Source organism: Lichenostomus cassidix, chromosome 1Ab (assembly GCF_008360975.1).
Source record: "Lichenostomus cassidix isolate B80296 chromosome 1Ab, HeHo_3.0, whole genome shotgun sequence".
Lineage (NCBI taxonomy): Eukaryota > Metazoa > Chordata > Aves > Passeriformes > Meliphagidae > Lichenostomus > Lichenostomus cassidix.
Genome location: NC_139481.1, coordinates 11,175,835 through 11,196,756, shown reverse-complemented (window position 1 = coordinate 11,196,756; position 20,922 = coordinate 11,175,835). Strand labels below are relative to the sequence as shown.

The following is a 20,922-nucleotide window of genomic DNA, read 5'->3' as shown; positions in this document are numbered from 1 at the left end:
TGCTATTAAAGAAATTCCTTGCCTGCTCTGTGTCTCAAGTTGGAGCCCTGTGCGATTTTAAAGCATTTTTCAAGCTGTGATTTAGGTTTGTTTAAACAGAAGAGGTGAGGGAAAGTCTTTCATTAGGAAGAAATAGTAGGTGAAGATTTTCTTGTTTTAGCCTTATTTTTTAGTTGCAGCAAATCTGCTGTATATGGGAATGAGGAATCTGTTGTATATGGGAACGAGGAAAAGGGAGATGAATGGAACTGAGCGAGGAGCTGTTGTGAGGTAAAATTCTGATATTCTCTCATGCCATCCTGGAAATACATTTGCATTTAAAATTTCGAGGCGAACCAAGCTGTAGTAGCAGTGCAGAATGCTAAATGAAACCTGACAGCTAACTGAAAATGCCACACAGTGGTGCTGGGCATTCCTCTGCCCAGACAATTTAGTTGAAGATCGTTTTTCTTTAATGATCATGGATCCGAAACTAAGACTGGTTCTGCAAACAAATGGGATGTCAATTTTATTCTGAGATATTTTCACTTGAAAGACATTTACTTTGTCACATTATCCCGCAACTGCTTGAAAACTCACAGAAACTGTAAAGCCCAAGTCCCTTTCTGCCCGTCGGATAGCACGATATAATCCTTTGTGTCACTGAGGCTGAAATTCAGTCTGCTTGGGAGGCTGCTGATTGGTTTGGGGCACAGTTGTGATCCCAACGATATTGAGTGTCCCCACAGGGGTACCTTTATGTTGTTTATGCAAGCAGACAAAGCAGCAGCTCTTTTGGGTAAAGTGGTGATGCATTTCCTGTTTCAAAACCATGTTTCTGCTCAGGGGTAGTATGGTGTAGAAGCCCCTTCTCCCAGGGAAGGAACGTGAAAGGCACCATGAAAGGCTTCAGAAGAGTTCGGTGGGTTTTACCTTTTCATGTGTCAGACTTGGGTACCTGCAGTTACTGGCAACAAACTGTCCCTGTGCAGACAGACCAACGATGCAGAACAATCTGAGGAGGCTGAAGGTTGGAAAGGGAGAAGAAAATGAGTGATAGGTTAATGTGTGTATTGGGTGTGAAAGAGCACCTGCAATCATAGGGCTAGAACAAATCAATGGCCCATTGTCGCTGTTGAGCTGCTAGCAGAGAAGGAAAACCCAGATTCTCAGCGTGGCATAGAAAAGGCGCTTTATTATTTTGAATCCAACATATATATAGACTTTTCAGAGGTCACCCAGATTGGTCAGTCAGAAACCTCCCCCTAGGCCTGATTGGCCAGGCCTGAACTGTCCAAATCTCGAGACACTGTAACAACAACATCCAAACTTTATCTTTGTTTATAAAACACAGGAGAATGTTCTCATGGGAAAGACCTGTGCTAGCCACAGCCCATGCTCGGCCGTGGCTGCTGCAGTGCAGCAGTTGTATGAGATAGCACAGTGGTCTGTGATATCCCAGTTATGAATGGAAGAATAACAGGCTTTACACATGCAGTGTGGATGCATTTGGCTCCCTGGCGTAAATGTAGGGCACTTGCCCTTGGAAAGTTTCTGAGGGAAGGAAAAGAGCTGACAAAAAAAGGAGAGGAGGGAAAAGAGGAGAGCACAGGGACTGATTTCTGAGAAATTACTAAAAATGCTTAATATAGATTATCTAAGGCAAAGACCCCATTGATTTCAGGTGTGATTACTGAAGAGAGATAATCGCTTAGCCTTTGCAAGAGGGTGTGATTAGACATAATGGGCCGCAAAAGAGAAGGTGACTTGAACATCAAGAAAAGCGCTTGCAACAAAGCTAAATAATCTTCCATGAAAAATGGTGGTAGCATTGTTTGGTGTTGTGTAGTGCTCACATAGAGCTGGGGAAAATGTTCTGCCGGGCTGGTGACTCGGAGTCACATCTTCCCTGGCTAAGCTGTGCCTGGGGATTAGAGTGGAGGTTTTGGAAACAAAGCTCTTCAGTCTGCCAGGTCAGCTCCTCTGCTGGGAGTCTCTCTGCTGCTCAGCCCCCCGCTGTAGTCTGCTGGAAGGGCAGTCATTCCCTGGTAGTTTGGATTCGTACAGATGAATTAATAGATCTTACAACATCTTTAGCCTCTGATCCAGGAAATACATGAGAATTTGCTGACAGCTGACATGCATGCTGTTATTCTGTAAAATAAATGCTGGAGCATCTTGAATGCTGTTGTGATCATGCAGTGAGGGAATATGGGAGGAGGCAAGTGATGGAAGATGCTCCAGTGGTGAGCACAGCAGGCTGGGCTAGAAATATTACTGGGTTTGCACTGACTTTGTTAATTTGTGTCCTTGGACCCATGCTGAATTCTCCTCTTAAAGAAAAGCTGAAAAGCAACAGGCTTGGAGTGTTTTCCTGCTTTGAGTTTCAGCCATTATTGGCAAAAAGACATTAATGGGTAGTCCTGGACAGTAGTTGCCTCTGCTGAGCCCAGTAATAGGCACAACTCTGTTCCTGCTGAAATGTGAAGAGCCATTTCAGAGGGCTGTACAACTCTGGGTTTTATGGTGTTGGTGCACACTAGTGATACTGTTCTGTTCCTCTCTTCAGATACGAGGTAGGTCAGTTCATGAAAAGTCTGATCAGATCACTGAGAAGAATGATGTATGATTACCTATGTCTCCTGGGTAGTTTGATGTTGTAACAGGCAATCTTTCCTCCACTAAATTTCTTGTATCCCACAATAAATTAGAGTTTATATAAATTAGACATGCTCTTCCTGCAGAACAGGTGGAGTTACAAGGGCTTCAAGATGGTATGTTGTTGCCATCTCTAGATGGGGAGGAGCATGTTTATTCAGATTCATAGTGGCTGCTTTAAAAATTGGAGCCAGTTTGTCTGTCTTCAGCATGAACTGTTTATTGGAAAGCAGGCAGGGAAAACATGGACAAGCATTTACAATGCTGGTTTAAGGATAAGCTTCTTTTAATTAAGTGTAACTTGAGTCACAAAATTTCCTCATCTGGTGACTTGGTATAAGGTTTTCACTTCCTGCATCATCCATTTGTAGTGGAGATTTAGAAGAAAAGAAGCTGTGACATTTCACTGTCTTGGCTACAAAGGAAATCAGAAAGCTGAAAGAAGTTAAGTGACTTCCAGAAACTGTGTTAACCCAGCTTGGATGTGCTCATCCAGCCCGTCCAAAAGCCAGTACTGTTGGTTTTCCTTTCACCACTATATTAACTTTACTTTCTGTAAAATACTCTGCTGAGGCTCTCTCCAGGAAGAGTGGAAGGTCACTTATTTTCCTTTGTTTATCTGGTATATCCTAATCCAGAGAAATACCAGCAAACTGACTGGATTTGGTGATTATCAATGATTCCAACAGGTAAATAAATTTCACATCCAAATTTCCCTTTGAAAGGAATACCCACTGTTGTTTACATAGGTATGACTTGAGTTTATAGTATCGATTAGTTTTTAAAATACGGACCCTAAGAATTTTGTGCAGTCTTGGTGTGCTACTGACTAACTGCACTGATGGTTACCATGACTTTGTTGGGATGGTTTTGCTTGTTTGTTTTGCTGGGTTTTGTGGTGTTTTGTTTTTGCTTTTGTTTTTGTTTTTTTATTGTTTTATTTTCATTTTTGCCATGGAGGACTAGGCAAAGGCTGCTGTCAGCAGGTTATCAGATGTAACAGATGATTGGTTTGGATTGGCACCACTACTCCTAAATAAAGTTCCTGTAAATTATAAATTATCCTGTAGTGTATCCTGTCAGTGAAGTCTGAATCAGTCCAGTTCACAGTGCCAGGAAAATACATTCTTGTGGTACTTTCTGTCCCTGAAGACAGAAAGCATTGAAAAATTTGAGAGAGACTTTGTTCTTATAAAATATCCAAGCCTGTTTTGTATAACTGAGAAGCAGCTTGGAAAGTTCAGATAAGAAGCCAGATGTTGACCCAAATTAGTGAGATTTGCTTGCATGGATCAAATGTGGCATTACAGCAATGCTTCTCAAATTAATTCTGTGATGTATAATTCCAGTGTGAGTCAATTTTCTATTTTATTCTGCATGGCTTTTGTTCATTTATCATTATTAAGCTATTTCCTGGAGATACTCAGCCTTAAGTGTGTTCTTGTATGACTACCAGAATTGTCTGCAGTTAAACAGACAGAAAATATTAATCCAGGTTAAAAGGTAAATTTTCCCCATGTGTATACTTTGTTACCTGAATTTTTTACCTGAATATTTGATTTGAAGAATGATCCCAGCCATGAATAAGATGCAAGGTTTATGCTTAGCTTATTGTACTCATGTACAGTAAATTCTTTCTTTTTCTGTTTTTAGGGTCAAGTTTTAACATTGGAAATACACTCCTGGCATCATCTCTTTTTATTTTTTTTTTGCTGGGAAAAGAGTATGCAAAAGAATATTTATTAGCTGATGTAAATTCATGGAGTTTTTCACAATGTTTAATGAGAGATGTAACTGAATTGCAGAGCTGTTATTTCCCTCTGAATACATCGAGGTCTTTCCTGAATTCCCATGAAGGTTTCTTGATCATTCACATTTTAATTCTGGCCTTTGTATTTATTTTGTAGCATATGTAAAGTCCCGTAGATGCTAATTCTGTTAGCCTTTGACAGGCTTATTTAACAAATAGTTCCAGTTCCTCATTTATCTGCCTTACTATCTATTGTTTATTGGTGATTTTTTTTTCTGCCTTTAAACCCCTGGGTTGAGGCACTAAGACCACCCTGCGCTAGGCAGAGTATAAACAAAGCAAAGTGCAGTCCCTGCCTTGCACATTAATACATCCTTTTTACGGCTAAATGAGGGAGACTCCTCTTACCTGCCTCTACTCTTACTCAGACCTCTACAGACGCTCAGTTGCCACTTCAGCAGCATTTCTAAAGTAAATCTTCAGTTTAGGGAACAAAATAATTAAAACTGAGTGCCACTGTTGATGAAAAAATCCTTGTGCTTGTTGGAAGCTGCAAGAATGTAGGTTTTTAAAGACGACCTATCATCTGCGTGCTTAGGCAAAAACGTGATGCTCTTTCCTCTCTTTGCCTTGCTTTTGCTCTCATTCAAGCAAATGGGCTGATAAATGCTTGGGAGGAATGTGTCCCTCCTATTATCCTTGTTTGCTTGCCTTCTTTCAACAGCTTCTCCATTCAGTGTTAAACAACAGGAGAAGAAAAGCACTTCAAAAAATGAAGATACTTTAATATCACGTAATCCTGTGAAGGAGGGTGTCCTGCCTTCCCCAACAGATGGTCAAACTAGAAAGGTTCCTTTCTTGTCCTAAAATCTGTGATGGCAAGAAGAATGATAAAAGCACACTTGAATTGCAAATCATTGCACTGCTGAACACAAACTCCTGTGTTTGGAGCATTCTAAACCCTTTGAAGACTTCAGCCTGGAGTGTAATTTTGGGGGCAGCAGGGGTTCAGAGGCAGAGCTTGTGGATGTCACAGGGCAGTTAAATGAGCTAGGCTCTTTCCTAAGCATTCCTTGTTTTCATTTGGTTTTCCATGCAGGTGTTTATATGTACACAGATGTACATGGATAAACTTGCAGACACACGGTATTTACAGATTGAGCATGATAGCTGAGCCACTGCTCTTAAACCAGTGGCCACCTCTCTGCTGGGTGTGCAGCGTGTCCTCCCTAAAGCCTGGTGTAACCTAGTTTGGGGAACTAAGTGGAATATGACTCCCAGAAAGACACATTGGGTGTCTAGATGATGTACTTCTTGTATTGACTCAGCTAGTGGAAAAAGTACATAGGGCTTGCATTCTTTTGAGCCAGGAGAAGACATGTCCAGCCAGACCCTGGATGGCCTCTGTGCGGTGATGCCATCAGTTGCTGGGAGGGTTGGATGCAGTTTTAAACTGTGGGACATACCCTTGGATGGTCTTTGCTTCGTGCTGTTATAGGGAATGCAGAGAATGCTGCACAGTCATGAAGGCCAGTGGAACAGCTGCCACATCTATTGGGATTCCTACTCGATCCACCTGAGCTTTGAAAAACCTGGTGAGATACATCTGGTGGAGCCCAGAAGAGCTCTGAATGTTTTTTTTATTCACCAGCACTACTGAGCAATATATACATAACTTGGGGCAGTCGTTTGATCTTTGGGTATGACCCAACTCCTTATGGGATCCCATATAAAGTCTGGAGGTGGGTTGTGGTTTGGAATGGCCACAGTGATTAGGAGACCTCTTGGAGGGGCATGGGGGAGCTTAGTCATTGCTACTGCTTTGGCTGGCCGCAGAGCTCTATGCATACATTCAAAGATCCCAGATATAAGCAAATAAAAGTCTTTGCTTTGGTTACCCCCCTACCACTTTGCTTTTTTGTTTTAGACTTGGCATCTGCTGTGATGCACAATCTCCTGCCTGCCTCTCTACAAATGAGACAGCAGTGGAGCAGACTTATTAAGCTGATAACAGGAAAAATCAGTGGATTTAGTGGAATTTGAAGACAGTTCACACCACTGAGCAGCACAGTATTCTGTGCTGGAATAAAATGCTGGAAAATGGTACTCTTGGTCAGATGTGCAAAGTCACAGGGGATATTTGAAGCTGATATTTGAAGAGAGACTTGCTTTGATGAGGCTTTAAAAACACTTTCTTTTGCTGACTACAGCAAAGCCCTTATCTTCCTACCTTGGGAACAGAAATCTTTAGCATGTGAGTGCTGCAGATCCAGTTCAGACCAACTGGATCCAGTTCAGACCAACATTCAGTTTTGTTCTTAATTTATGCTGGTTTTGGCTTACTGTGAGGAAGTTAAATGGATTGTGGCTTTTTGTGTGATGACAGATGTCTGGGAATGGTGACTCCAGTCCCGATGCCAATAAGATCACGGTTCTCAGGCCTTGCTTTGTAGCTGCTGAGGGGGTGTGATGGCCTGGGGCTTGCACTGTCCTGTTGCAGACTTGGGTGAATTCTGGAAGAGCGCTTGGGTAAGAAATCAATGAGTGTGGAGAAGTTGAGTGATGCCTGTACATTTAGAATGGCTAAAGATGTTGATTATTCAGCATTGGGTTCAGCATTGAGCATGGTACAGCAGTGCCATGTACCCTCCTCCTTGGAGCTCTGTCATGCCAACAGTGCTATCTTGTGCTGTAGCTGAATCCTGCAGCATTGACAACCACATCTCGGCACTGACAACCACCACTGTCATGCTTCCCCATCCCTCCTTCCTCCCCACCCTCTCTGATTATGTTTCAGTTTCTTCTATGTAAGAACTGTAAATTACTACAATAAACCTATGACTCTCTGGTGTTATGTTTGTCTGTTGCCCACTTTAATGAATGGAACTGTGCAACAGCCTGAAAGATAAAACTATGTCATATGGAGGTCACATGGGAAGCTTTTACTTTCTACTAAATATAAGAGAAAATATTGCAAACCAGAAGTAAAACAAGGGAAATATTTGCTATGTCCTTTATGCATGGCATAACTTAGGGAAGAATGCAGACTGGCCAGCCCTGCTGTACCTCACCTAAAAGAAGTGCAGTGCAGCTCTCTGGTGCCTTAGTGGAAGATGGATATTGGCATTGCACAGCTGGATGCAGCTGTGACCTTGTGTCTTGTCCCAGCAAGGTTGTGCAGTGGAGGACAGTGGCAGCAGGAAAGAAGGACACAAGGAATTCCCAAGAAAACCTGGGTCTTTTGAAGTCACCCTGAAGCTAAAGCAGTTTAAAAACTCACCTGTTCAACCCACCACCTTTGCTGGAGATCAGAATTCTCATCTTTGTTTCAGTTAATTCTGGTTCAGCCACCAAAATGCCTTTGTGTTTGGGCCTCAAGCCAGTCTCGCTAATGCCATCTTGGGGGAAGAGCCTTCCTCTTACGGGAATACCAAGCCTGGAGGTCCTCTGGTTCCACAGAGGATATTTATTCTCGAATAGAAACAAGCAGAGCTTTTTACTGACTCAAAAATCCCTGACTCCCTTCGGTATGTTTGCTACTGCCTCCTGCAGCCTGCTGTTAGCTGTGCCCTCATAGCTCCCTGCCAGTGTCTCTGCTGTTACATTTCTTTGTATGTTTTCCATGAACAGAAAGGCATCTGTGTTAATCTCTCATTTTCCAGGTGATTTCACATTCTCTTCCAGCCTTTATCTGCCTCCTTTTTCTCAGCCTTGTCTCAAGGTGGAAGTCAAATTTGGTAAAAATTAGAGGCAAATATATTTAAGAGGGATTGACCCAAGTTTTCAAGGCTTGAAGATGACTATGAAGGCAAATAAAGTGCACTTACATCCTGCTTTAATTCTGTTGGGTTTTTTTTAATATCAAGCCAGATCCATCCCAGCCTGTTTCTGTGACTAATAGGACAGGCAGGGCAAGAGAGGCTCTTGCATTTTTTCCTTTAGCAAAACTTGAAGATGTCTGGTCAAATCCCACCACCTTAGAAAGTCAGCATATTAAATCAGCTCTTGAAGGGCTGCCTACAGACTGCTCCATCCCTGAAGAAAATGGACTTGGAGAGCTGAGGGGAGGGAGTGTTTACTTGGCTTTGATTTTGTCTTTCATTTTTGAGGGCTCCTTTTGTTTGTTTTGTTATTCTTTTCCATTTTCTTGAGCATCACTGCCATGAAATGTAACTTTTTAGAAAGACTGTCTTTCGTCTCCTGCCCTTTAATTAGCAGATGAGAGCTACCAAACATCATCCCTTGAATATTTCTGCAAAATCAGGGTATTTCCAGTGTGTATATAGAGTAAACAAATGGGAAGAAACCCCAGGGTTTTGTAGCAGTCATACAGTATTCACAGTAGTCTTTCAGCTTCTTCCGAGGCTTCAGAATGAATTTTGAGGCAGGGAACAAATTTTTTATGTTGACTCTGTGTTAAAAATGAAAACGGGTCAATAGAAAATTTAGTAGCAAAATTTTATATAAAGCAGATTACAGAATAGCAATGATTATTAAAATACAGAATTTAGAATATAAGGCTGGAGGCAATAAGCAAAGCAGTGCTGGGTGTGCCTGGGACTCTTGGCTCCACAGACAAAAGCACACCTTTGATTTAAAATGCCTCCTTTTTATACATTTTTTAGTTTCGTTTCTCAGAAATCCCACTCCTCTGAATTCCTGAGTTTTATGTCATGCTCTGTCTTTCTGCGCTTGTGTTTGCTGTTGCTGGGGTCTGTTCCTGGGGGTCGTAAAGGCGATGTTCCTTCTGCGTTTGTGTCTTTGCTGTTATCAGGGGTTCTAAAAACTACAGAGCAAGCAAAAGCTAGGGAAAAAAAAAAGACAGGTGGACTAAAAAAGCAGTTATAGCACAATTTCTATAACTCAACTACAGATACTTCATTTAATTTTTTCTTTTTCTTTTCTTTTTTTTTTAATACTTTTACAACATTTGTGATTAGAAATAACCTATGTAACATTTGATGACATTTGTAGTTGGAAATATTTAATGTGGCATCCGTGGTACATATATTTGAGGCTGGTATCTTTCCATGCCTTGCAAGAAAATCGTCTCTTTGTCTCGGTTTATTTCTTATAAGGATAACCCCACTCCTTACTGCAGTTCCCCTTGCCAATTGTGTCTAGGGCTATCATGCCCTCATCACATCCACATCTAAAACAACTTGTTGCTTGACACGAGTTACATTTGCAATTATCACTCTCTCTATGGAGAATGTAGTGCCAAGGATCTGGACCATCTTTCCTTGGGAACTGCTGCCTTATTATCTCAAGGAGGTCTTTGGTATTCAGTGAGATGCTGACTCAGTGTAGCATAAATGGGAGTCTACCAGCCTTTTTTGACATCTTGGAATGCCTTTTTCTCCCTCATTGTTTGAAAATGAATGGAAATAGGAATTTTTTAGGTTTGTTTTTGAGTTATCTGGCTTGCTACTGTGAGATTTTGTGGAAACGCTTTCACTGTTCTTTAGTAACCCATAAATGATTGTGCCTAGAACGTACCCTGGGAGAGCATGTGCTTCTCTTTTTGCTTCATGCTAAATTAATCTTTTTTTTGTCCTGCCTTCCCACAGCACCTACCTCTGCCAGATTTTGGTCTGTGAGTGTGTGACTGAGGTTCCACAGTTTGAGAATAATGCAAAAAAACCCCCAAATCCCAAGAAATAAGAATTCTAAATCTTTCAATACAGCTACTTTCGTGATGTTTTGTAAATGCTTAGGAGCCTGCTCAATAAAGCTTGGGGGAAAATTGCCTGACTTGCAGTTAATTTTTATTGAGGTGTAATTGCCCTTGAAGCTTAGAGAGAGTTTTCCCTGAATTAAAAGTCTAAGAAATGATGCTTAGGCTTGTGCAGGGTCTTGGTGTCTTTCAGGTTTGGGGTTAGTTCTTGGGGGTTTTCCCCTCTTAGTTTTCTTTGCCTGGACCCTTAGCAGCTTCCCAGCATTGCTCTCTGACCTGCTGGGAAGGAGTGGAGAGCAGTGCTTTCTGATTCAGCAGAGGTTGGGTGGTAGCATTTGGTGGAGGTTAGAGCTCTTAATGGTTGGTATTGTCCACCATCACAGATTGAATAAGCTCCACAGTGTGCCTTGATACCCAGATTCTTCCTCCTCTTCAGTTATCACCTAAGTTTTGCTATTGTAATTTCATAAGATTTTCCAGTGTTTGGTTTCATATGCAGCGAGATCTTCTGGTTGGGTTGTGCCACTGGATCTAAAATCTAAATCATGTTGCTTTTCAGTTACTTGTGATATTGGATCTCCAGTGTTTCCTCTGTTTGCGTGGAAGCTTGAAAACTCTTTAACTGTATCATCTTTTATTGAAGAAGCAGTTTTGTTCAGGTTTTAAATGACTCCTGCTACTCGCACAGGGTTGTCACCTGCTTACAACAGGGCTGTGGGCTAGTGTTTAAAAAGCTCATAGGTTTGTGTTCTTCTTGCCCCATCAGAAAATTGCATTGAGACTTTTGATGGATGATTCAAATAAAGCACAGCAAGGGTGCTGCACTGCCATCGACTTTGCAAGCTCCTTTTTCCATTTAAGATATGGAGAGGCCCATTTGCCTTGGCTGTTTGGTAGTGCCCCTTGGCCAGCAGTTAGTCTTGCATATGTCTGCTTTGCAGAACAGAACCAGTTGAAATAAACTGAGAAAGCTCAGGTTAACCTGTGGATGGGATATGCTTTAGTGAGGGTGGCTGTCGTAGTTCTGCTATGGCTGCTCCTCTTCTGCCCAGGCAGGAGGGATCCTTGGGCTGGTGACTGCTTTAACCCTCCTGCTTGCACCCACTAAGGGATCCATTTGCTCGGGTTGAAAGTGTCCAAGCGGAAGCTTAGACTGGTTTAGGCAAATCCATTTAACTGTTCTGGCAGAGGTGGAGGATTCCTGTGAGCTTGGATAATGTATTAGTCTGCAAAATGTTCACCTTTAAATTGCTCAGCATTGTTTTTTATCAGCTCTTTTCCTCTGTTTTGCCTGGTGAGAGGCTGATGCTTGGGGCTGAGTGTCTTTTTTGTCTATGTGCCTTCGTACAGGCTCCCAAAGCTTACAGAGTGTCATGTTGGTAGCAGGAGGCCTGTGTTCTCTAAGGAGGTCATAACTCTTCCTTTGCTGGAAACAAACTCATGCATCTATTTGTGTTTGACAATTTCAGTGGTCTTGGAAATTTTAATAGGATGACAACATGACAGTGAATGTCTCTGAGGCCAACCTGGCAGATGAAAATAGGCAAGCAAAATACACCACCACCCAGACTGAAAAGGGTTTTATTTTAAAAAGCTTGAAGTTGTGTAGAACTTCAGCCAGGTTGGCAACCCATTGGGTGGTCCAAGATGACTTGTTACTTTTGCCAAATGAAGGAGAATGGGGAAGATGCCTTAGGTTATTCTTTATTTTGATGAATTTGGATTCTTTTTATTACCTTTTGTAATAAGGTAAGGCTATTTATCTTTCATTCATCTAGTACTAGTCTTGCCCTCAATATGATCCTGAGGCATTCGTGTTTGTATGTCCACAACCATGGCAGCTGGATGCCAGTGAGGATCCGAGAGCCTCCTTCAGTCCTCTGATAAGTGCCCGGTGCCAGCTGGCATGATCCAAGAATTAGTGGACTTGTCCATTAGGCTTTCCTCTGATTAAAACACTAGCCATTGTGCAGAAACAGCTTCCAAATCACACTCCTCTCTGCTACAGGCAGAGTTTTCTTCCTTGATTTCTTTGCAGCCTGGTGAACAAAATCGACATCACACCTGCCCTCTATTCATCTGCCAGAGCTGCTGATGCCAGACCAGCTGTGCCACAGCAGTTGCTTTCTGTCTGGGGTGAGGACAGATTGCTACTACAGAGACTCAGGAAGTAATTAGAAGGAAAATACAATTTGCTCTTTAAGCACACTGTGGTCCAAGTAGTTCTCCTTCCCCCCTCCAAAAGAATTGCAGGGGCAGAGGGTTGGAGAAGATGATAGAAGGGGAATAAAGGGAGGAAAGAATTGAGCTGCATCCTCGCCATCTGTCTGGTTGGAGTGGTGCAGCTGCTCTGCCATTGACAGGTTGCTGTCTCTCCACCCAGTGCAGATGGGCAAATGACTTGTATTGTGAACACAAATCGCTGAAGAATCATACTACTAAATAGCTTGGTCACAAAATCTACCCTGAGGCAAAGTTTCCAGCTGCTCAAAAACCTTAAGAATCCCCTCCCTCTCATTTTGCACTTCTTTTCAGACACTTTCTTAGAATTTGGGAGCCAAACATTATTTCAGCACACATGCTTTTTCTGGATCAAATCCCATATCCTTGCAGCACAGTCAATTTTGGAACATTAAAAGGTTATCTAGAAACAGAGGGGAATGGCCAGTTGAAGTTATAGTGGGACTACTGTGCTTAAAATTAGTTAAGGATGCGTTTAAATGCTTCATTACCTCAGGATCCATCTGCTACCCAGGGCTGCACAGTTTCTGACAGTCACAGCTCCAGGGATATGTGGTCAATGCCTTCCTTTTATTTGGGAAGAAAACGTTTGCGTCAAGTGATGTGGAAAACAGGCAAGCATGAACTACAAGGTAACAGACACAAAACTAAACAAAAATTCCAAAGGTGTAGTGTGCTTTTGTGAATGGCTGTAAATATGTTTGTTGAAGTCTCAGCTGGGCACTCAAGAGGTGTCTGGGAGGTTCACCCAGTGCAAAGAATGTGGAGTTTACCTCTCCTCTCCCAGAGCCACAGGCTCTTTGAGGTGCTCATGACAACCTGGGTTCTGATCCAGTACTGTTGACATCAGCAGAAGAATATCTTGTGTACTCAATATAAAAAGAAAAAATCCAGCAGAACACAATTTTTGATACCCCTCTCCTGGTGTTACTAGTGATAATGGAGATTTTCCAGAGATGCGTAACTGGCCAGTGTACTTTCTTGAGCCTGAAGGACCATCTCTGAGAATAGCATGGCAGCTGAGTCATTACTGAAAATCTGAATACAATTTAGGGGATCAAGGTGTCTCTCATAACTGTTCAGACAGGTCATGATGGGATGGCAGTTTTTACATCATGTATATTTGCAGTTTATGGCTATAAATCAGTGATGGCAGGAGCACAAAAAGATAGCTGAGTTGAATCCAAGTGCTTTTTGTGATAGCCCTGTAATTAAACCTTTCCCTACATACTGCCTCCAACACACCAAGTCCCAACTTTGGTGCATGGCTTATCCAGCCTCTGGCTTATTTCAGTTATGGAGGATCAATGGAGCCCTGAACTTGCCAACGTCTGTGTAAGTCCAAGCCCTATACTCACATCTCCCTAGACTTTGTCAACTAGGAGATGAGAGACCTTCTCTGTCTCCTCCCACAGTAATTTGTCCCCTGATGTGCAGGCTTATCATCCTCACTGGAGAGGAGGCAAAAGCTTCCTGTATATCCTTTTCTCCTGTTATTCTCAAGGGGTTCAGGCAGCAGTGTGTACTCTGAGAATGGCAGCAGATGCAGGCTGTGTTCTCATATTTCTGGGTTTCCTGGGGAAGCTTTTGACTAGGCAGCTGCCATCTCATGCAGAGTCAGAATCCGAGTCTGAGAATGTGGTAGAAATGTCAGAGGAAATATTAGAAGTTGCTGCCTCCAGCTATTTGCTGCCTTTCTTCAAAATCTGCAAGGTTGCTGGAATAGAAAGTATCTCAGTATTGCATCTGGCAGCTTCACCGAAGCCTCACCTTCCTTGGCAGCAGAGCTGACACCTCTGATTCGCCCCAATCGAGCTCAGAGACACTTCAGAGACCAAGTCAGAGAAGAGGGTATTTGCTTTATTCGGTGCACCGGATGTGTGGGGAATTGTTTCTACCAAACACACATACCTCAGTACCCCAAAGACACAGTGTTATAGGTAAAATCATGAATATTAATTACATTCTTCAGGATAGGAGTGGTTATACAAATAATTTCTCGGAAGTCATTAATATCATTAGCATATGTACCATGCATTCTCTGTATATCCTGGTGGTCTTTGGAGACCCCCAAAGCCCCCTCCAAGGTGAAGGTCCTTCATGGGATGATTCAGTGGTTTCTGTGCTGGTTTCAAATGCATGCTTAGCTGATAAGCCATCAGGCCAGAGCTGTTACCTACAATTTGAATTTGAATTAAGAGTTCAGCCTTCAGCCCTGGAAGCCACAGACAGGCGCCTGTGCTGGTGGAAGGGGGGCAAAAGCTCAGAGAATCTTTCTCACCGCTGGATTTACACAGCAACACTAAAACACAGCCTCTCGACCATCCTTGCTTTGGTAGGGCAGGAGAAGGGGCGGAAGGGTTGGTAGTGGCATAATTTCTTAAATTTCTCTTTGCAGATTTGGAAGCGATCTGTAATGAGTTTAGGATGAACTGCCTACTTAATATTCTTATTAATTTTTTTCCTTTTTCCTTCATACTGTTAAATGCAAGTGACAATTACTTCTGTTTTTAGGATTCGTGATGGTAGAGTACTATCCATGTAAGGATTGAACTATTTTTGTTTTTCCTTTTCTTTTTTCTTGAGTTTCCCTGTGTTTGCAGTGGCCCTGGAAATGGAGAATTACAATGTTTCCCATTCCTGTTGCCCAATCCTTGCCATCCACTCACAGTTTTTGTTTGCAACTGGGGGCCTTGTGAGCATCTCTTGTAACAGGCCGTCGTCAGGGTCTGTGATCTCCACCATGGAAATAAGTAAACCCAGCTCTGCTCTAAAAATAGACGGATGTGAGAGGTGTATTCCTGAAAGGTGCTGTGCCAGAAGCCTGGTGGTTTGAGTAGAGATGCCCGTGATAACCTTGGTGTTCCTTAGAGCACGTTCAGCAAAGTCTACAGAAGCGTGAAAAGAGACAGATAACGTTGTCAAGGGGGGTTTGTGGGTTGTGACTTCGTAATTCCTTTTTGCCATGCAGACTATAAATTCCTGCTGCATTGGAAGTCACTCTTGGCTCTGCTCTGGTGTTAGATGCCTCTCCTCCTCTCCTGATGCTCCTTCCAAAGCTTGCTCACTGCTTGCTGGCCATGCCAGGAGTGGTGGCTTGGATGAGAAGGGTGACATTTTTTTCTCTAAGCTGGCTGTGCGTCCAAGTTACCCAGGATCCATCACTGTCTTAATCTCCTTAAAGGGTTGCTGTTGTTCTTAATAGGAAGCTTTGTTCTGAATATGTTTTCCATATGTGGTCTGGCACCTGTGCAGACAGGCTGAGCACTGGGCACAATGGGTGAGGATAACTCTGGGCAGGACATCCCCACCATACAGAAATTGCTTATAAATAGGAGCACAAATTGACATGTTCCCTTTTTGTTTTACCACCTCCCACAGTTCTTGGGAATGAGGAAGGAGGCCAATAAAAAATGTTGGCATTTCAGTCAAAAGCAAAGGCAGATGAAGTGGAATGCTTTTTTTTTTTTTTTTTATTTTTTTTTTTTTTTTTTTCCTTTTTTTTTTTTTTGGTCGTGGGCAGACAAATGTTGCTGCAGAGGTAGTCCTAGGCTGCTGTGCAAAAAATCCTGCCTGGGTTTGTTCACTTTTCAAATTCAGAGGTAAAGCAGTTGAAATCTCCTGCAAGATTCCTAAAGTGACTGAACTGGCAGACCCCAGTGGGTTCTCACATGAAGTTCTTACAAAATGACCTCGTTTACACTGACTGCATCCTCTAGCAGTAAAACCTTTCAAATGGTGCTTCAAAAATTCAGGAGTTCAAGTGCTATAATGGATGCAAAGGAGAGACCTTTCTGTTTTGTCCTGAAAGAGCCCATGGAACGTTCAAAGGGAACTTTCAGTGTCTTATTAAGCTGTGCTCACCCATCCAAGAACTCTTCTCCTTGAGTTAACCTGAAGCTTTAATGTTTTGTTGAAATCACTGTGGGGTGTTGACTTTCATGTGAGAGTTGTAAATGGGCAGCCTGTAAACCAAGGCACTAATAGATCAAAGGTGAATTTAACTTCAAATTGTGCACACTATGAATAGGACTTTCTAGTCTTTTCCTGCTGAAATTGTTCAATCTTTTTGTATGATTTTCATTAAGGCAGAGCTAAGGCAGTGCAGAAAGATTTAAAAATCTGAGTCTATAGAGACATTTATGAATTTGAGGAACATTGCCATCATGATTTTTTTTTAAATCTGTTTTGTTAAATTGTGTTTCACCCCTTGAAAAATGTGTTACTGTTCTACCTCCAGGATTAAATTCATAGCGTGCTTGCAGCGTGAAAATGCTGGCAGTGATTGCATTTGGAAGCTTTGCTTGCGAGGTATTTTCACTTAGCTGAACATGAATTAAACTTTGGGGTGCTGTGAAATGTGGTTCACTAGGTGCTCTGCAAAGTGGAACATCACCACCCTCACCTGTGTAACCAGCTGGCAGCAATCTGTGCATCACTGCCCCTGCAATCAATTAGTCTTCTCGTCTAAGAGTCAATCTATGGGAAGTGAAGAGTGAGAGGGATTGTAAATACGAATTTCTGGAGCTGTGAGTGTGAAGAGTGGTTTTAAGTAGGAGCTTAGAATATTGAAAAAGTCGTAATCTGAGGGGCATATTTTGATGCTTTTAGACCATGTTAATCCTCGAATCAGACCCTTACATTTTCATTTTTAGTATGTTCTAGCTTTCTCTTTGTCTCCAGAGTTAAATTTGACACTTTTTAATGCAGAGCTTTCTATAACTTTTTCATCTGGCTTTGTTCAAGAGTAGCACCAAGGATTTTCAGAAGAATTATTTCCTTTAGGTTTCAATCTTCATTAGGTTATGTCCTCAGAGATATAAAAGCAGATAAAGTGTCACTAGTGCATCAGAAAAGAAAGTCAGCATTACATGCAACAGAAACGTGCTGTCAGCAAAAAAAAAAAAAAAATCAGCTATGAGAAGTCAGCCTTAAAAACAATCTAATTATTTGTCTGAGGTACAGTGTTGCCCCAGGCAAATACAATAGGGGCTTTTCTATCTTCTTCTCTAGCTGGAACTCATCAGAATCCATCCTTTAGTTATAATTTGAATTTACAGTAAAAAGTTTTATTCCATTAAAGTGAAGTATTGTTTTGAAGGAGAAGGATCTGGGATGTAAAGCTCAGAAGACATACTGTCATCTTTTTATCTCTGATAAAACAAATAAAAAGTCTTTTGACTTCTTCAGGTTTGAAAGAAGAGTGAAACATGATGCTTGGGAAGCCAAGCATAGGCTGAATCGTATGGTTCTTTTTGTTGGTACCAGTTGTAGGCTGATTAGTTAAATGGCAGGGGAGGTGAACCCCAGGAGCATAAAAGGCCATTGAAATAAAGCTCAGCTAGCCCGAAGGAAAATCTACATGAGTGTAACTTGAAGAATAAAGCCAAGACTACAGATGGTGCATTTTATATTGATGTCTTTTCACTTCACTCTTCCCATGCACGTTTTTCCATGCTTGTGGTTGATTGAGCTGAGCTGGCAAAATTTTCTAAGTAGTGACCAAGGCTGTTTCAGTCCCCAGCCATCAATACACTGCCCTGTCATTGCAGCCCCAAATTAAAATTTTTCAGTAGGAAAAGGGCTGTAATAGAGCCACGGTGGGTTTTAACACAACAGACCGCAAACACATCAGCCTGCCAGGCTGATTGGAGTTTAATTGCAATCACCATTTGCAGCCAGAGCTTTGATTCTTGGCTTGCACCTTCATCGAGTGCAGTCACTGAAATGATAGGGCTTATTTGCCACTCATGCCCGAATTGAAAGACATCCACAGTGACAGCTGAAATTGGAGTCTGTATGACCAATTTCTCAGGCTGTAGCTGGCTGAGCAATAATGATGATAAGTGGGGCAACTCTTGTCAGCTACACTGAAATACCGATTTACAGCAGCTCTCATGATCAGTACTGAGGAGAACAGGTATACCCTTCACTCATCAAGTTCATGCTGTGAAATAATTTTCACCCACATAAATTAATTTCAAAATACGGTCACTTAGAAAAGGAGGGCAGTTATATTATTTGTAATGTGCTAGTGAGGAGTGATCCTGTGGTTTGCCCTTTATTTTTGAATACTCTCTAACATTTGGACAACTATTATCTCTGCCAGGAATAACATTTTGGTTTTGAACAAATTCCCAAACAGCATCAGTAACCACACACCATTTTCTTCCTCCTCTGCCTCACAGGTAGAAATAACCTGGAAATTGCACTGTCCTGTGGCACAGAGCAGTTTGAGATGACTCTGGATTTCGTGGCGGCTTTGGGCTCCAAAAACCTCTGGAGTCATGTTTCTTTCCGTTCTGGTCAGGAGGTCTCTAAACCTACAGACTGGCGGTAATTTTGGGTCATTAACAGTGATACTTCAGAGAGCCTTGTGTTGCTGCTTTCCCTGGAGCAAAGTGGCAGGGTGGGCCAGCAGTGTGTGCCTGAGAATACTGTCATGCAATTCTGAAATTCTGCTTCTGGGAAATGCCTGGTTTAAGGGATGATATCAATACTTGACAACAAATTAATTCTTTATTTCCTTTATCGGCCAAAGAGTGCACCAATTGCTCAGCTGGAGAAAGGAATAAGTTTAATTACAGTCTCCTGAAATTTCTGTACAATAGCATCATGGGTTGGTTTCATTTAGGCATTCTCTTTTCCTCCTGAACCTATAGGTAGTTTAGGACATAGCAAATATTAGATGAAAGCAAGATAAACATATTTCAAAAATTAAAAAAAAAATCAATTTATACTCCTGCTTGCATCAGTGGAATAGCTGAACTTTAATCATCAGAGTCAAGTCAGTTTAAAAAAGCCAGTGGAGTTGTACTCTGAAATTACCTTCTCAAATCCTAAAGAATCTCTTTGTGATGTAGGTTTATTATCCTGGCTGACCAAATTATCACTAGTTATAGGCAAAACAGAGGATTTAAAAAAATCTGTTTGTATAGAAATGTCAAAGCAGGTTCTCCAAGCAAAATGCTGGTTTCACACCCGTAAGCACCTCATTTTTTGAGAACCAATTAGCTATTATTGCACTCTCTGTTGATAATATCTGTCTGAAATCAGTGGATGTTCTGCCAATTGACAGGGTGATTTAAAGGACACAGACACCAATGGAAAGAATGGTCTTATTTTACTACAAATACTAAGGCAACACAAAAGTAAAATGATACATTCAATAAAACTACATGCTTGGCTTTAGCAGCAAGCAAAAATAAGCAAGGTAGTGCACGTAATCATTACTATATAAGGCACAGGATAGTGATTGATAGTGATACATCACCAGTTGCCTAAATACTTTACCATCATCCAGAGCCTGAAGTTGCTGGAGAGCCCCTTTCTCAGCGAGGACCTGAGGAACCCTTCCCAGCAACTGGGAAAATCCCACACGGTGCATCCACCTGTAGGTGAGGTCTCCAAATTCACCCCGAAAGTGGCTCCAGCTTTTATAGGCCCAAGTCAGCAAGTCAAAGTGACTTGATTATATTTTTAGCACAGAAACACCTGGATCTGACGGCACACTTGCTGACAAACCAGGGCCAGGGCATGGCCAGCGCCCAGGCCTCAGCTGGGAGGGCTTCCCCGAAGATATCCTACAGACAAGCCTCTATTCATGTCAGTTCAGAAAATGTCTTAAAATGATACATTTCTTGCAGATAACTGCACAAAGTTATGTGAAAGTTGCTAAAGCAACTGGTTTGGTGTTAAACAGCTAGCATAAGTGTCTCGGTCATCTATTTTTAGCTAAATAATACTGATGGTTTTAGTATGGGCACATAATGCCCAGGATTCATCTTGTAAGTCAGCTCTGGCTGAGGCCTGCTGCTCAGGCCTAAGCACATCAGTGGGATTTCTCATACAATTAGAGCAGCTTTTCATATACTCATGTAATGTCCAGCTGCATCCACTGAAGTTGTTGCTCTGGTGTGACCATGTTTGTATCTTGTGGTTTTGCACCACATCCCTCATGCTGGTTTTGCTCTTGTTTTATCTTCTACATGCTTCTGAGTGGTTGCTTTCTGTACCTCAGCCCAGGTGCTCAGGATACCAGTTCATGGCTCTGCAGCCTCCAAGCTGAAAGTGATTTCTCCAGTTCTGCAGCTCTCTGCTGAGCTGCTTGTGTTTGTGCTCCTGAAAGCATTGCAGGCAAAATGCACTGACTTTGCCCAATGCTCTCGCTTAAACGAACACCTCTGAGTTTAATTTCACTTAAATGAAGTGGTAACAGAATGAAGCTCATACCCGTGGAGCAGACAAAGGTGGGAATATAAGGGGATTATTTAGTTCTTTCAAGTGCAGGAAAGATTAACTTTAAAATACATATTTTTAAACACATACAATCACATCCTTGCAAAGTGGGTATGAAATGTCACAAAACAAAAGCAAGAGTAGTTTATACCCAGGATGAACTAAGCCAAAAAAGACAGCAATGTATTTCTAGTTAAATTTAGCAGTGTGTTAGAGCTGGCACTAATGACTGTACAAAGTGCAAGGCATGAAGAGCTGTACTCAGAATGTGGAGGCATGTGAATACCTGTGTATCTGTGTGTATGGTGTATGCATGTGCATGTGTGTCTATATATATATACACACACACACGCATATACATGATTTTCCTAATAGTGTT

The 20,922-nt window shown here is 41.9% G+C and overlaps 1 protein-coding gene across 4 annotated transcripts in view; it reads left to right on the top strand.

Annotated features, from left to right (window-relative positions):
* The window catches only part of PRR5 (proline rich 5), an 85,323-nt gene that overhangs the window by 2,832 nt on the left and 61,569 nt on the right, over positions 1-20,922 (top strand). The gene's annotated exons all lie outside the window — the stretch shown is intronic.